This window comes from Oryctolagus cuniculus, chromosome 9 (assembly GCF_964237555.1).
Source record: "Oryctolagus cuniculus chromosome 9, mOryCun1.1, whole genome shotgun sequence".
In the NCBI taxonomy this organism is placed as follows: domain Eukaryota; kingdom Metazoa; phylum Chordata; class Mammalia; order Lagomorpha; family Leporidae; genus Oryctolagus; species Oryctolagus cuniculus.
Window position 1 is genome coordinate 32,735,860 of NC_091440.1, and position 6,000 is coordinate 32,741,859.

A 6,000-nucleotide genomic window follows, 5' to 3' on the forward strand; every position below is an offset into this window, starting at 1 on the left:
AATGCTCGAAAGATTGTGTTTCTCTGCTTTTCAAATAAGTGAAATCTAAATAAAAATGTAAAATACAGCTAATTTTTTTATCAGTGAGAATTCAAACAGAGAAATGGAATAAGTCGATTATGTATCTTTAGAGATTTAGTATAAGGAATTAGTTTATGCAATTGTGGAAGCTGACAGGACAGGTCTGAAAACCATAGCCCTGGCCACTGGAACTCTTCCTTTAGGAATTGCCACTGCTGGATACAGGCAGAATTCCTTCATATATATATATATATATATAGACAGGCAGAGTGGACAGTGAGAGAGAGAGACAGAGAGAAAGGTCTTGCTTTTGCCGTTGATTCACCCTCCAATGGCCGCCACAGCCGGCGCACTGTGTCTGGCACACCACGCTGATCCGATGGCAGGAGCCAGGTACTTATCCTGGTCTCCCATGGGGTGCAGGGCCCAAGCACTTGGCTATCCTCCACTGCACTCCCGGGCCACAGCAGAGAGCTGGCCTGGAAGAGAGGCAACCGGGACAGAATCCGGCGCCCTGACCGGGACTAGAACCCGGTGTGCCGGCACCGCAAGGTGGAGGATTAGCCTAGTGAGCCGCAGCGCTGGCCAGAGCCATAAAACTTTAACAGTTATTTACCATAAAACTTGAGATCATCCATCCACCACAATACCTTCATTTTGAAGATAAAAAACTGAGGCTTAAACAGGTAAATACTGCCTTAGAGCTGTATCTGTGAAGCAACTCCCACCCACCTACCCTTGGTTAAAATGTGGTAGGTAACTCATAAAGCCATTCAAAGCACTCCATTGATTATTCCCAACTCATCCAATTAGAGACAGCCCTCCAAAACAGTAAAAATTAAAATTAAAAAGCAGAATTCCAATGCATTATGAATATCAACATGTCAAAAGTTCTTTTGGAAGAAATAGGCAGGGGCCGGCCTGTGCTGTGGCTTAGCAGATTAAAGCCGTGGCCTGTAGCGTCAGCATAGCATATAGACGCTGGTTCAAGTCCTGGCTGCTGCACTTCGGATCCAGCTCCCTGCTAATGTACCTGGGAAAGCAGCAGTGGATGGCTCAAGTGCTTGTGTCCCTGCACCCATGTGGGAGACCCAGAAGAAACTCCTCACTGCTGGCTTCAACCTGTCCCAGTCTTGGCTGTTGGCAGCCATTTGTAGAATGAACCAACAGATGGAAGATCCTTCTTTCTGTCTTTCCTTCTCTCTCTGTAACTCTGCCTTTCAAATAAAGAAATAAATCTTTAAAAAGAAAGAAATATTACAGGCAAATGCATTGCCACCAAAAAATTCTAAGATAGTTATGAGTCATTACCTAGGTTGCTGCTTTGGAACAAGTAAAACATGTACTGTTTAAAGTACTATAAAATGACTTATCTAAAAATATAGTCTTTAAAAATACAGTAGATACCTAGTATTAGTTTCATACATTCAAGCTTAAACACAAAACAATACCAACACCATATATGTATTTTCATTTATATAAACTTGGGCTATAATACAAAGTGAATGGGACTTTACCCTGCTTAGTTTAGCTTCTACCCCTTGACCAAGGAACTGTACCATGATTCCTAAAACAGTACAGCTGTACTGTCTAACATAGCAGCCCCCTGCCACGTGTCATATAAAATAATATTAAAAATAAATAACACTAAAGATTCAGTCTCTCAGTCACACTAGGCACATTACAAGTGTTTAGATGCCATAAGCATCTAGTGACAGTAGCTATGGACCATTTGAATCATCACAGAAAATTCTAGTATCTAAGCAAAGACTTAAATTACCTTCATTCCTTCATTTCCTGAATTATCCAAATACTTTTGTAATAGCCTTGTCCCAACTGTGTGTATCTTAGCAAAACGGCCCCTGGGTAAATCACTTAACCTGCTGAACTGGTTTGCTCATCTTTAATACCAGAATACCAGAATAATAATCCCTCCCCTATATGTCTCACAGGTTGTGGTAAAGCTCAAGTGAAAATGTAATCACGCAAACATAAAGGACTATTATTCCTGGAGGCTCTTTTCTATTCTTTTAAATGAGCAAGCAAAAAAAAATTTTGTAAAACCCTTAGCACTTAAAATGTAGAATAAATATTGAAACTTAGAAACTTAGAAAGGATAGAAATTACCTAGAATAACACCGAAGCTCATTAACTCTGTCAACATGGCCACTTCATATTTTCTAAGTTAAATGACTGGGCTTGTATTCCATGTTCTGACTTGTCATAAAATAAGCAATAGACTCCAGTATGTGTAACTGGGGAAAATATGTTCCTGGTTGTTTATTTAGAGTAAAACTCTTACATAGTATATTTGATGATCATTACAATTATGATAATAGTAGCTGCCATTTATTGACTGCTGCTAACAATTTTGCTAAGTGCTTCATGTGCACTATCTCACTATATATTCACAACAGACATATGAAGTTAGTACTTTATACTTTTGTTATTGCCATTCCACATATCAATAAACTGAGATTTAGTGTCTTTTTTGTTAGGAAATTTATTTATTTATTTGAAAGTCAGAATTAGAGGGAGACACAGAAAGAGAGAGAGCTTCCATCTGCTGGTTCACTCCCATGATGGCCGCACCAGCCAGGGCTAGGCCAGGCCAAAAGCCAGGAGGCAAGAGCTTCTTCCAGGTCTCCCACCTGGGTGGCAGGAGCCCAAGTACTTGGAACATCCTCTGCTGTTTTTCACAGGCCATTACCAGGGAGCTGGATCGGACCAGCAGGAATTGAGCTGGCACCCATAAGGGATGCTGGTGTCTCAGCTGGGGACTTTACTGGCTAGCCACAACAATGGCCCCAACTTAGAGTTTGAAGAATTTTACTGGAGCCATATTGTGGCGTAGCAGGTAAAGCCACTGCCTGTGACACTGGCATCCCATATGGGCAACAGTTTGAGATCCAGATGCTATATTTCTGATCCAGTTCCCTGCTGATGCTTGGGAAAGCAGCAGAAGATGGCCCAAGTGCTTGGGCCCCTGCACCCACATGGGAGATCCAGAAGAAGCTCCTGAATCCTGGCTTCAGCCAGGCCTAACCCTGGCTGATGGCCATTTGGGGAGTGAACCAGCAGATGGAAAATCTCTCTCTCTCTCTCTCTCTCTCTTTCACCTCCCCCCATTGCTCTTTGTAACTCTTTCAAACAAATAAACAAATCTTAAAAAAACAAAACAAACAAACAAAAAAAAAGAAAAAGAAACTTACCAAAGATCACAAAGCAAGTAAGAGAAGGGAGATATACTGGGTTCTTTTTTATTTTCACTCTTTCTTATTTTTTTTATTTTATTTATTTATTTATTTATTTTTTGACAGGCAGAGTGGATAGTGAGAGAGAGACAGGGAGAAAGGTCTTCCTTTTTGCCGTTGGTTCACCCTCCAATGGCTGCCACGGCTGGCGCACTGCGGCCGGCGGCGTACCGCGCTGATCCAAAGGCGGGAGCCAGGTGCTTCTCCTGGTCTCCCATGGGGTGCAGGGCCCAAGCACTTGGGCCATCCTCCACTGCCTTCCCAGGCCATAGTAGAGAGCTGGCCTGGAAGAGGGGCAACCGGGAAGAATCCGGCGCCCCGACCAGGACTAGAACCCGGTGTGCTGGCGCCGCTAGGAGGATTAGCCTATTGAGCCGCGGCGCCGGCCTACACTCTTTTTTTATTACAAAAAGGTTTTATTTATTTTCATCTACTGTAAGGGCAGAAAGACAGTGACCTTCCAATGGATAGTTCACTCCCCGAATGCCCACAACAGCAAGGACAGGGCCAGGCCAAAACCAGGAGCCAGGACCTCCATCTAAGTCTCTCACGTGATTAATATAGGCCCAAGCATTTGAGCAGTCATCTGCTGCCTCCCACACACATTAGCAGGAAGTTGGATTGGAAGCAAAGTAGCCCGGACTCAAACCAGCACTCAGATATGGGATGCAGGCGCAGCTTAATCTACTGCATCACAACACATGCCCAGTATTTTACTTTAACAACTTTTTATTGCAATATACAATGCGTACAGGAAAGTATATGATTTATAAGGGTGAACCTCAATGAGGTTTTCATAAATTGAAGAAATCTGTGCAACCATTATGAGATACAATGTTCACATTAAGAGATAAAGTATTTCCAGAACCTGAAAAGACTATTTGACCTACTTCCTATTTTTACTTTTCTACAAAAGATGACCGTTATCCTGACTTATAACACTACATATTAGTTTTGAATATTTTTTAACTTTATGTCTGACAGTACTTCAAAAAGCTTCTCATGGAGGGCAGGCATTGTGGCTCAGCTCATTAAGCTGACACTGGCCTTAGAACACACACATTCCATATCGGTGCAGTAATCTGTGTCCCAGCAATTCTGCTGTTGCTCATTTTTTTGCTAATTAATGCATGTTGGAAGGCAGCAGATTGATGGCTGCTGACACCTATGTGGGAGACCCAGATGGAGTTCCTGGCTCCTGACTTTGTCCTGGCTCATCCCTGGATGTTGTAGGCATCTGGGGGAGTAAACTTACAGATGCCTTTCAAATAAATAAAAATAAACCTTTAAGTAAAAGTTCATGGACAGGGGCTGGTGCTGTGGCACGGTAGGTTAATCCTCCGCCTGCAGTGCCAGCATCCCATATGGGCACCGGTTTTAGTCCTGGCTGCTCCTCTTCCAATCCAGCTCTCTGCTGTGGCCTGGGAAAGCAGTAGAAGTCCTTGGGCCCCTGCACCCATTTGGGAGACCCAGAAGAAGCTTCTGGCTCCTGGCTTCAGCTTTGCCCAGCTCTGGCCATTGTGGCTATTTGGGGAATGAAACAGCAGATGGAAGCGCGCTCTCTCTCTCTCTCTCTCTCTCTCTTTCTGTGTCTGTATGTGTCTTTTCTCTCTGCAAACTCTGCCTTTCAAATAAATAATAAATCAATCTTTTAAAAATACTTCATGAAAAATAGAATTACCAGGTATTTATTTTAATGCAAGAAATTTTGAAATCCACATGTATGAGGCATATGCAAGAAGCACAACAGAAGATGTATATTATGAAAAAAACTGTGTAGATTTCCAAAAATTGTTTTTACCCAAAATAAACTTTTTAAGTCCATTTTATGAACATTTATGGAATCATGCTGTGCACTCTTGAGTCATTCTTTTGCAAAACTTTACATTTTTAAGATTGAGTAACTTTGTTAACTCACTATTGCATAGTATTCCATTGTGTAAATACACCATTTCTTTATTTACCTCTTTTAATGAATAAATATGGTTGATGGGCATCTGCATTGTTTCTGGTTTGAGACTTGCATTAGTTTGCTAGGGCTGCTGTAACAATATACCACAAACTGAGTGGTATAAGCACAGAAATTTATTGTCTCACAGTATTGAATGATGAAAGTCCAAGGTCAAGGTTTCAGCAGAGTTGGTTGTTTCGGAGAGTGAGAAGAAAGAATCTGCTACATTCTTCTCTCATAGCTTTTGGTGGCTTGCTGGCAGTCCTTAGTGTTCATTGGCTTATAGAGGTACCATCTCAATCTCTGCCTTTATCTTCACATGACGTTCTCTCTGTGTTTATGTCTGAGTCCAAACTTTCCCATTCTGTAAGGTCACCAGTCGGAGTGGATTAGAAGCCCACACAACTGCTGAATGACTTCATCTTAACTAATGACAGCTACAACAACCCTGTTTCCAAATAAGGTCACCTTCTCAGGCCATAAATTCAACATATGAATTTGGGAGAATATAATTAAAATCATGTGAGCTATTATGAACAATACTGCTATGAATATTCTTGTACATATTTTGGTGAATTATGAGGCTATTTCTGATGAATATATTCCTATAAATGATTATATGGGTTTATAAAGTATTATATAGGTATATTCACATTTAGTAGATACTGAAAAACGGTTTTCCAAAACGGTGATACCAATTTTCCTCTCCCATCTTCAATGCATGAGAATTCCATGTGAGCCACAGATTGACAAACATTTGGTATGTTATCTATT